This window comes from Stenella coeruleoalba (genome assembly GCF_951394435.1).
Source record: "Stenella coeruleoalba genome assembly, chromosome: 5".
NCBI lineage: Eukaryota > Metazoa > Chordata > Mammalia > Artiodactyla > Delphinidae > Stenella > Stenella coeruleoalba.
Genome location: NC_137150.1, coordinates 45,817,509 through 45,830,043, shown reverse-complemented (window position 1 = coordinate 45,830,043; position 12,535 = coordinate 45,817,509). Strand labels below are relative to the sequence as shown.

Here is a 12,535-nt window from a genome sequence, read left to right as displayed (position 1 = left end):
CGCGGGATCCTCCCGGACCGGGGCACGAATCCGTGTCCCACGCATCGGCAGGCGGACTCTCAACCACCGCACCACCAGGGAAGCCCCAATGTATTGTTAAAAATTAATGCTGGCATTACAAGAGGGCCCTGAGTGGTTTTCAGTACGAAAGCGAATACATTTTATATTAGCATTTCTGCTTGGAAAATTCCTAACTAAGCTGCCAAAGGGGGTTAATAAATTTGAGTTAGAAAACAAATTTGTTATTTTTTATATGCAGCCTCATGACTATACTGTTTAATATTTATTAGTAGATCAGTAAAATTTCCTTGAATTGTTTGATTGTATCATGACCTAAAAATCACTCTCACAAATGTTTTGACAATACATACACTTAATGTCTTGAGCAATTAAATTATCATGTTTCTGAGTATATACTTTGATTAATACCTTAAGTTCATGATCCAGAAAGTTCACCTTGATCTGTCTTTCAGGCTACAACATAGATTTCCCCTTTAAAATATATAATGAACAAGATTTATAATCTCTGAAGGGTACAATATTGAAAATAAATAGTTGCATAAAAAATAAAACGCTATCCCTTTTCACATAAAGAACCTACTATTTCCATATAATTTGAGTTAAGTCTTAAACTAAAGATATGAAATATTGACAAAAAAGAACTGATGGCATAATTAAAAAAGACTAAGCACATTCTAAGTACCAGGTAATAATAGTATAAATACTTATTATTAAGCTTTAATATGATTTTATTCATGATAGATATTATAGTCATGTTTTTAGATGAAGACACTAAAACTCATCTTTTGAGTAACTTGTTGAAGCTTACATAGTTCTCTGCACTAGTAAAATGCTCTATGTATTTCAAAATACATCATTACTCATCACTCTATACTGGGGCAGAACCTCTGGATACATGGCTCAGGGTCCACTCTTCTAAAACAGACTAAGTCCTCCACGCCACTTATTCCTGCCTGTACCAGTTAATATTAAAGTGTGCATGGCCCTGACCACCTATCTTCTATCACCCTAAGTGTTCTGATCTTTCTTATTACCTGAATCCTAAACTTTTTCATTGTACTCTCAAGAATTGTGCACCATAACTAAGAAATCCTCTAATAACTTTAATCTCTCATCTAAAAGTTCTCTCTACTTCCATTCTTTCTTTCAATGACTCATTATTGAGAATATCACTGGACTGGTGGCTGTTCAATAATTTTCTTGAGTGACTGATTTTTTGGAGATTTTGGGGTTTGTTTCAGTGTTCTCTGTTATCTCTGCAGATAGTATTCAGAGATTATTGTTAATTCCAAAGTTTTAAAGAAACCCTGCTGCCATGGTCTGAATGTTTGTGTCCCCCTAAAATTTCCATGTTGAAATCCTAACCTTCAAAAGTGATGTGTGATGGTATTAGTAGGTGGGGCCTTTAGGAGGTGATTAAGTCATGAGGGTGGTACTCTCATGAATGGGATTAATGCTTTTATAAAAGTGATCCCACAGAACTCCGTAGCCACTTTAACTATGTGGAGGACACAATTAGAAGTCTGCAATGCAACAGCGGGCCTTCACCAGAACCTAACCATGCTGGTATGCTTTTCTTAGACTTCTAGCCTCCAAAACCATGAGAAATGAATTTCTGCTGTATATGAGCTCCCCAGTTTGTGGTGTTTTGTTATAGCAGCCCAAATGGACTAAGACACCTCCCATGTTCTTCTCACATCCTTGTGATTGCCCTCATGTATTCCTGCTACAAACAGTTCATCAACTGGCATGAGGTTTATTCTCCTTAAATTCCAAGTCCTGCTATGTTTCTGTGCAACTTCTATGAGCAGCTGAATATTCCATCAATCCCTCTATTTGGTGAAGTCCTTAGCCTATTCATAACCACTGACCTTCTAATCTTTTCCAGTTCAATCAGTCATTACCATGCTCACACCTGGAACCCTGTCAACAAATTAAGTCAATCCAATTCCAAGTATGATTCAGTCATCCCACTCTGAACCAACCCTTGGCTACTCCCAGTTTGCTCATTTCTCTGGGACTTCTTTTCAACCTTGTCAAGATGTGCAATCCATTTCTCTACTTTTTCCCACTTCATTAACATTATTTATAATTATCCTCTTATTTTTAATTTTCTCATTATCCAGCTTAGATTGCTAATTCATAAAGATTCTTTGCTGGCCTAAATTTTTTCGAACTTTGTTTAAAAAAATCCCAATATTGGATGAGCTTAATTCTGGATATTCTCTACACTGGCATCTAAGCAAACTAGTACTTCTAGGAAAAAAATCATACTAAGAGACAAATTGTTTCTTCCATAAATTTGTGGAAAAACAAATAATAATAAGCCATTAGAAAGACTAAGCAGTGTTACCATCTCTCTGATCATTCTCTCTACAGTGACTAAATCAATTTTTTTCTTTTCAGTCTGAAACTTCTAACTCTTCCCCTCATTCTCAGAAGATTACTCTGCTTTCCGATTTATAGAGACAATAGAAGTTATGAGATGGGGACTCCTTTATTATACAATTACTCAACACAAAACACTACTTATATCTAGCGGTGTTTGCCCAAACTACCATCCCAAAAAGCAGAATATGGGCAGCATCAGCAGCTTTGTGCAAGAGCTGGTGAGAAGATGCTACCAAGTGTTAAGAGCTTGGAATAATGAACCCTCCAACAAGTAACTCATGCCCCAAAGGAGAGGATTCTCTGAGTGAGAAAAGCAGAAATTGAGTACGTGAATTATTTTAAGTACCAGAAAAAGAAATTATAGTTCTGGAGTTGTGGGTAAGGGCAAAACAAAACAAACCAAAACAAAAAAAAATGCTTGCAGAGTCAGCAAGTGATCAAACAGGGATGTGGTGGTCAGAGATGTAAAGAATCTCAGAAATATCCAACAAATTTCTTTTGCAAAGAAATCCACCCTGCACGCAAAATTCAAATATAGCAAGGCAGAAAGTCTGGGAAAAATGAAAAGGGAAGCTAATTTAGAAGGCAGAAGGGGCAGAAAGAAAGTACAGTGACAGTAAAATACAACCTATAAATTTGAGAGCACTTTCTTGAAAGGCAATACCTATAGAGATTTAGGAATATCTGGAAACAAGAAAGCATATATAAAACAATAAAAATATTCTGAGTGGATGTAAAGCTATGAAGTGGCTACACAGGTCACATTTTGACTACTTCATGATGATAACAGATGAGGAAATAATAAATTGTGAAACTTTGTAAAGTACCCTGGCTTTACCACCCTCTTCACAGAGAACTATAGTTATTCACATATGGGGAACAAAAAGGTTATTATGAGAATAAATGAAGGTGAATCAAATTTTGTTTATGATAAAATAAAGTCATTAGGAAAATAGGGACTACAGACAATATGAAACCATTATCTAATATGTTTAAATGAAATAAAATAAATTAGTAAGGGGGGAGGGAGACGCAAGAGGGAGGAGATATGGGGGTATATGTACAGCTGATTCACTTTGTTATAAAGCAGAAGCTAATACATCATTGTAAAGCAATTATACTCCAATAAAGATGTTAAAAAAAAAAGATGCATCAGGCCAGAATTGTAAACTAGAAATAAACTTAAAAAAAAACCCCAAAAACCTATATAGGCCTCAAAATAATTTAAAAAGTCAGAAATAGGATGTCTTGGGATTGAGACATCTCGATCAGATGTTGAAAAATTTGAGAACTGATAAAAATCAAGAAGTATTAAAAAATAAGACTCATTTTAGAAATGAAGTTTAAATCAGGAGAAAAATAAGATCAAAATATACACCACAAAAAGCACAATAAATAAACTAGAAAATAGAAAAGGAAACTTGTGTTATTAAAATTTAAAAGAAATAAACGATCTGAAAGGAAGCAATAAATGCAAAGCATAATTAAAGAGGGTGCAACATGTATAGTTGGGATCTTTGCAAAGGAAAGCCAACTCAAGAGTTCAGGGCAGGTAATTAGTTAATAGAAGAAAACTTTCCTGAAATAAAAGGAGATGTATATCTATATATTGAAAGGTACACTATGAAACTCTATTCATTAAATATTTCTTGAATTATTTGATTCAATGAAAGTTTCTAATCTAGTTGCTGGTCTCTTCATACATGGAATGAGTCCACATTTATGAAAACTGGTTTATTCCGAAACAGCATTTTCTCAAGGTGTGTAACCTGTGCTAAATTTTTCTCAACTTTTAAGTAGTTGTAATCTCTGGACACTGTAATAACTTTTAGTTATGTCTAAACACATAGGAAGCAAATTCTTCCTGAGAATGAAACTGCCTTAAACTTTCTCCAAAATAGTCAAAGACAACTAAAAATCCAAGATCATGTGTTTGAACAATCTGTTGTCTTATACTCTTACTCTCATTCAAGCAATTGCACTTTTTAAAAGAATTTGGTCATGTAACATGTATGAAGGAAAATCATCTCTACATCTGCTTTTCAATTAGCTCATTCAATTTGCTGAGCCTGCTCTTCTCTCTTCGTTTTCTAATTATGACAGAGAATCTGAAACAGATGGAGAAGAAACATGACCTACTTGGAAATTCAGCAGCCGGGCCTCTAAGTTTTGTAGAGCAATATCAACACTAAGGAAACATCAATTCAAGTGGATTCCAATATGCAATTGAAGTCATTAGTATGGATCGTGTCAAGCTTTTAAGCATTTACCTTATTTACTGAATGACCTAATGTTTCTAAGTGGTAATGGGGAGAGGCTGGAGTAGGAAGATAAGGATAGACTCTAATAAGAAGGTCCTTAGGGCACCCACCTGAATTTCAGAATTACTGTCAAATAAATATTTACTAGTGTCCTTTCTCTTGTATGTAGACAATAACTATAGATATAGGTGGTTGACTAAAAATTAAGTGCTAAGCTGCAATCAGATACTGAAACTGAATTCCAATATTCTCTTTAGTGAATCTCCCATGATATATATTCCATACATGGAATATTTTATCTATGTGCATATTAATTATAACTATTAAAATAATCACTGAAAATATATCTCCTGATCTATAGAATATATGAAATGTATGTTCTCAGGTCCTTGTGCTAGATACAAAATAAATATGAGTAATGTGAATTAAAATTCCCATGAACGTATCATTTTGCAAAATGAGCTTTACAAATTCCATGTTTTCTGCAATCCGGAAAAGATAAAAAATGCTTACCAAACCAAATGATGATGCTGAAACAGTTTATCAGCTGAATGATGGCAGTCAGCAATTAAGAATAGTCAAGCTTTGCAGAAAGCAGCAAGATATTTAAAGGAAAGGTACTTTACAAATATTATGAAAAAAGGAAAAATGTCTATGACTCTTTTGTGTTTTTAGAATAGGGAAATAAAATAAAAGAAAATTTTACAAGTAAAAGCACCAGAATACATTTTAAATTTTATAAAATAACAGTAAAAGAGTATTATGAACCCTTAACTTTTGTCTTTTTAGATTTTAGAACAATAATAACATAACTAGGACTTGGTTGTAATTCTAGTTCTAACACATCCATTTACAATTTATTTTATGTTTCTAAACCTCAGGTTTATCATATATAAGTGGACTCCTATGATAATGAAATGAGGTAATCAATGTACGATAATAGGCAAACCAAATGGCACACTGTAGCTTCCCATAATAGATGTTCGATAAATACGGGTTTGTTTTTCTTGTTTTCCTCTATTATAATCCATTTTTCCAAAGTATGAGTAAATGAAAAATAATGGTTACACCCACCATTTCAACAATGATTATATTCACAATCAATTCTGTCCTTTCTATCTCTATTTTTAGATAAGGCCATAACATAAATGACTTACCTTTATTTTTAGATTAATTGGCTAATAAAATAATGTTCATGGAAACCATAAGATACCAAAGGAATGTAGATGCAAATAAGTTAATGATAATTTAGAATTTGTATTAGTTATGGTAATAGAAGTTCCTATACAGATAACCCCAAAATAATAGTTTAATGCAATATAAGTTTATTTCTTTTTCACTGTTCTGATTGTTGATGGTAAGAACTGTCACTGTGCTTCATAGTCCGTTAGGTGTTTAGTGACTTAGGAGTTAGAAAATACGCTTTTACATTTGGCTACTAAAATTTCCTTGAGAGTCACCCTCAATTCAGCAAGGACTGAGAAGGACAAAGAGACTGTTGAAGTCATGCGGCAAGTTTCGTATAGAAATGGCATGGAAGAGGCGTGCATCACTGCTCTTCATAATTCACTGGCCAAGGCTTAGTCATTTGGTCATAACTAAGCTCGAGGGAGACAGGGAGAAAAGGGAAACTGTTTTTTCTGAATTTGCTAGTTAATCTGTGCCTAAGAAATAGTGAGAACTAAATATATAAATAGGAATAACACAGTAGCTTTTATATGGCTATGTGTGTAACGTAATTATCAAAAGTTTTCCATGTGTGATAGAAAATTTAATTTAGAAATACATATATTCATTACAAAATAAGAAGTTTTTGTCAGTGCATATTAATCACCCCAGTGAGTGTTCAGTATTGGATCAAAAAGCAAGGATTTTTTTTTGACTATATATATTATTCTGTATTACCACATATGTATATAACAGGTGGGAAAGCAAATTAATAACCTTTATAATATGTGTTAAAGATAAATACAGCAACTTTCATCACTAATGACTTTCTGGGGTGGGTGAAAGGGAATAGAAGTATTAGTCCCAAAATAGTAATTTTGCACATCTTGGAGTTAGATATCTTAATCCAACTATAAGCATGTTTTAAAGATTTTAAGGTTTGAGATATCAAGCTAAGGAACAAAAGAAATACTTCTAAGGTAATTAGGGGAAAAATTGCTCCATTTAAAAAAATTAAAACTATCTTCATCAACTTTCCCTGATATATTTAAACATTTCACTTAACCACTTAAATTTAGCTTTATAAAAAGTGATAAGATTTTTCTAAATAAAATAATTTGACTCCAAAAAGAATTTATTTGAACACAGAAAACAAAATTAATCTTTTCAATGAGCCATTATTCTCTATTAAATCTAGTATTAATAAGATTCATTTGAGATCTTATACTGGTTAATGTTAGAACTCCTACAATTCAAGAAAAGAAAAAAAGAAGGCAATCCAATAAAAAGGCATACCATGATTTAAGGATTAAAAAGAATTAAAGAATATGACAGGCATTATTTAAAACAGAGAAAAAATAGGTTATTCTAATAAATGTTTTTAGGTCCTTTGAGGAATGTAAAAGGAAATAATGTTACTTATTAATTTCCTTTAAATTATAATTAACTTATATACTCACATTTTCCCCAGTTTTTCGTTTCTTTGTTTTTGCTTTATTTTATTTATTTATTTATTTTTCGTGCCTGTGTGCCTAAGAGATTTAGAGGGCAGTAGGCTGTATTTGTCTTTTGGCCATTGACATTAATGAAGACCACTACTGCCAGGAGTTATTTCCTGTCACAAATAAGTAGAATGTGAAATTGTATTTACATAGGTTAAAATTAAGCTGTTTTCAAAATGGGAGTTTTATACAATCAATATATGCACCAATAACACTAATAAAAATTTTCCAAACATAATTTTAAATGATACTGCAGAGTATATTGATAAAATAGGTTATTGTTCAAATCCTCCAATTAATGACTCCCAGTGGAGAACATTTTATTTCCTACAGGAAGCTTCAAATGTCAAAAAAGATGGAGTCTGTTAGAGAAAGATTAAATTAGTATGTTGGATTTCAAAAAAGTTCATAGCTTAATTCAGTTAACTTTGCTAAAGTGGTCTGTGCGATCTGTAGTCAAGCCTTGTCAAGTAAAAGTTTACACTAATCAAAATGTTTTTCTAAATCGTTTTAATGCATAAGTTAAATGTTTTGACAATATGATGCTGTTGCTATTATTTCATCTAAGTTTCAAAAGGATTCATTAATGATGCTTTTCACAGACTACCATACAGTCGCCTAAACATTTTTTTAGTTTCAGTGATGGTTTCAGTCCAAGTTTGGGAGATTAAAAAATCAACATGTATTCTTTGTCCAAATAACATTGATACCAAGTATTATCACAGTTCATAAACTCTCTGAGCCTTGCTCTTTATCCTTCTAGTAGACTCTGTGAATGATTGCAAATCCTCAGTCTTTTAGATAGATAGATAGATACATACATACATAGAAGATAGATGACAGATAGATATTATGTATTTATATTTAACAAATGTATATCAGTCTTTATCTCTCTATATGTACTTATTTGAAGAGATAAAAAAGGACAAACCTTTAGCTAGACTAACCAGGAAAAAGAGAAGCCTTAAATTCTTAAACTCAGGGATGAAAGAGGGAACACTATTACTGACCTTCCAGAAATAAAAAGGACTATAAGGAAATACTATGAACAGTATGCTTATGTGCATGTACAGATGTACACACACATATTTGCAGCCAATACTCGTCAGGCAAAAAAATGTATAGTTATGGTTTTTGATTCAGTTATCAAGAATCAGTCTTGTGGCTTGGAAGCAAAGAAATCTAAATGATACGGTATCATTGTCAGCAAGGTGAGGGTGAACTAGTTTCGTAGATTCTGAAGGAGGGGCAGGAAGTACCAACTCTGGTTGGTTGACATTTGTTTGAGTTCCCAAACCTGAAACTTTTAACAGAATTTCTTGGGTGTGAGGAACAAAATGAAAACAAATTTAGAGAAACTCTCAGATTTATTAAGTCAGAATTTCCCGGAGGAAGGAATTAAATATTGTGATTTAAACATTAGATCCAGGTATTTGTTATGTAGTCAGAGCAGATATATTCCTGGAGGGGAAGTCTTCGTGTGACTGTATAAGTGTAAGGTGAATGGTAACAAAGCTTCAGTTCTGAGTATTAGTTTCCAGACTTTGAGAATGTAAAGCACCAGTCACAGAGCACACAATCAATTAAACCTATAATACCATCTACCTATCTATTGGAAATCTGAGCATACAAACACCAACAAGCTGTATATTAAATATGCTTCATTTGAGGCTACACATACAATTAATTCATAATGGTTTTTTTTGTTTGTTTTTTTGCGGTACGTGGGCCTCTCACCGTTGTGGCCTCTCCCGTTGCGGAGCACAGGCTCTGGACGCGCAGGCTCAGCGGCCATGACTCACGGGCCCAGCCACTCCGCGGCATGTGGGATCTTCCCGAACCGGGGCACGAACCCGTGTCCCCTGCATCGGCAGGAGGACTCTCAACCACTGCGCCACCAGGAAAGCCCATTCATAATGTTTTAAATTAAAAATTAGAACTGAAATTTAAAGTAGATGTGTTTAACATAAATCTCTATTTCCACAGGTAGAAAGAGAGAGAGAGAGAGAAGGGAAGGGGAGAGAGGAGAGCCGAAAGGGAAGAGATGATGGTATTAGAGAAAATAGGCATTTCATCCTCAGTGTCACCATTTTATCCACATGGGTCTTCATGCAATATAAATGCTATTATTTTTCTGTTGTTGTTTACTTTAGTGCTTACATTCTACTGATTTAATACACAATTTGACTTAAAAAAACTCTTTAATTTTCAAGCTCTTTCTTTTGTCTGCATATTTCTCAATATAGCTACATAGATATGTCAAATTTAAATATTTCCATAGCATATAAATATGTAATTATGGCTATTTTTATATCTTTTAATAAAAAGAAATAGCTTAAGTATTAAATAATAAGATCACATAAAGACTCTCATGAGAATTTATGGCCATAAATCATGCTTTGAATTTTCAAATATATGAGCTAATTGATATGAGCCTCTAGATTTACAGGCTGAGAAATCGACTTTTAATTATTTTTTTTTATGTAGAATATTTTCAGTGTTTTTGTGAGTGAAAAGAATAGAAAGAAACCGAGGCTATTACATATACGTTAGTCTCAAAGTACAGTCACCTAATGGAATTACTCAGGTAATTCCTGAGTAAGGACAAAAGGTCCTTTCCCATATACAAGCAAGTATCCTCAGATTGAATCACAACTGCTGTGAAACTCTGTAACAGATAGAACTCCAGTCTGTCATTTAATTACTATAAAGAAAAAAAATACATGATCTTTTCATTTATGGAGATGTTAATAATAAAATATCAGTCACAAAATTGTATTTTCTTTTTTTTTTAATGGAGAAACTCTTTATTAGTAGAAATCAATAATTCATCATATGACTTTATACTTTATGACCCAGGTCTAGAAACCATACAATTGCTAAACTAACTCCTCCCCACTATTAGAAGCAATCACTGGACAGTGCAAAGTTACCCCTCTCCTCTTAGCATCCAGGTCAGAACAGTATACATAACATCAATTTGGATGAAATTCATCCACAGACACTGATTCAAAATATGACAGACTTCGCTGGCTAAGAGAATGTGCAGAATTCTATTTAAGAATTTAGAGGGGCCTCCCTGGTGGCGCAGTAGTTAAGGCTCTGCACTCCCAATGCAGGGGGCCTGAATTCAATCGTTCGTCAGGGAACTAGATCCCACATGCATTCCGCAACCAAGAGTTCACATGCCACAACTAAGGAGCCTGAGAGCCACAATAAGGAGCTTGCCTGCTGTAACTAAGACCTGCCGCAACCAAATAAATAAATAAATATTAGAAAAAAAATTTAGAAAAGACTGCAAAAAGTTGTGGAAAATCTAATAGACCCATTCCCTGGCTCTAAACCCTTTTATTCCCTTAAAATTGCTAACACTACAATCTCAGACAACTCTAATGAGAGGAAAAATGAGCAAAATCACCTTTTGGTTTTTAATTATCTTATTGGTTTTCTTAAAAATAACAAGTATTTAATGTAACATGCAAATAGAAGTATATTTTCAAACGTCAAAAGAGAAACTTGGAAAATAAAATGAAAAACTTTCCCAAATAAACATTTTGGTACATACCCTTCCTGACTCTCTGCACCCATACCACGTAGGTTTTTGATTTATAACTAGAATCACACTATATATAGTTTATCTAGAAGTTTTTGACTTGTCAGTACATATGAAAAATTTGTTTTTCGTTGCTATATTCGTTGAACGCAAGAGTCCCTGACACGTAGATAGAACTCAATTTACCTCATGCTTCCTAACATCTCATCAGCACCCTATTACACAAATGTCCCATTGCTCAATTATTTCCTTGCTGATGAACTTGAACTTAATTTCAAACTTTCCCGATTAAAAAAAAACAAACTCAAATTGGTTATATCCAGCTCAGATTTCTCCCCTGGGCTTCAAATTTGAAATGACCACTGTATTTCCACGTCTAACAGACATCGAAAGCTTCACAGCCCAAACTGCAATTCTTTAGTATCCTCCCCATTCCCAGCCCCCAAATCCCTAAACCTTCTCTTCCCTTCCCTACCACCACAAATCCACTTACTTAAACCAGAACCTCGCATTCATCAACCAGCCAATCCTGTCAGTTCTACCTTCTAATTTTCTCCGGATATTTCTTTCCCTCCATGCCAGCCTTAACCCAAGCAACTTCATCTCGTTTAGATTAATGCAAAAATATCCTTCTTACCTTCTTGCACCCCATTCCCCGTAATCTATTCTGCACAGAGCAAAACAACTTCATTAAAAGACAGAGTTAGGGCTTCCCTGGTGGTGCAGTGGTTGAGAGTCCGCCTGCTGATGCAGGGGACACAGGTTCGTGCCCCGGTCCGGGAAGATCCCACATGCCGCGGAGTGGCTGGGCCCGTGAGCCATGGCCGCTGAGCCTGCACGTCCGGAGCCTGTGCTCCGCAACAGGAGAGGCCACAGAGGTGAAAAAGACAGAGTTAGATCAGGTCATTCCTCTGTTAAAACCTTTCAATCATTCCTCAAAACTCTCAGAACAAAACCCAAACTTCTATCAGAACCTGTAAAATTCTAAAACGTCTCCTGCCTACCTCTCTAAATGGGCCAAATCCTCTTACTGAACCCAGTGCCGCAAACGGCGCGGCCACGTGTTCACCGAAACATGCGCCTCCCAGGCCCAAAGCCTCCCCGTTCCTTTCAGAGCAGGGGGACAGAAAAGGCACCCACGCGATCCTGAGCACCGTCTTCCTCTCCTTACGTCTTTCCCTCTCCTCTCCTACCCAACACCCACCTTCCACCTGCAACGGCTCAATCTACCACCTACCTTAAAGATGACGTAGCGACAGACGTTTCAAACAGCACCAACATGGTGAGGATGGGTCAGGGCGCTGCGCGGCCCGCCCCCGAGCTCTTATATCAGTGAAAAAAGACCAAATCTGCAGCTCCCCAAGGCTTGCAACACCGCGGCTGGCCAAGCACCAGGGCGCCCACCTTCCCGCAAAGAACCAGCCCACGTTGCCTAAACGTTCCACACTGCACTACAAGCAGAAGGTGTGAACGCGCTTCTTCTCCAAGGCTTCTGGGATAACACAAAATTGTACTTAATTCTCTTCTGTATCCTCTTATCCAGTCCCCCTTCCCCTTTCCACATTCTTGCTCACAATGGCCCACTCCCAATTAAAAGTAACCATAATTTGTAGTAGGGAGAGGCCTTTTTGTAAAGTATC

The 12,535-nt window shown here is 35.2% G+C and overlaps 1 pseudogene across 1 annotated transcript in view; it reads right to left on the bottom strand.

The window, feature by feature from the left end:
- LOC307186337 (dysbindin-like) overlaps nt 1-12,176 on the bottom strand; it is a 35,192-nt pseudogene extending 23,016 nt beyond the window's left edge. The window contains exon 1 of the transcript in view: nt 12,133-12,176. The product of the transcript in view is annotated as a dysbindin-like (transcript). The remainder of the gene's footprint in view (nt 1-12,132) is intronic.
- Between the last annotated feature and the right edge of the window lie 359 nt (nt 12,177-12,535).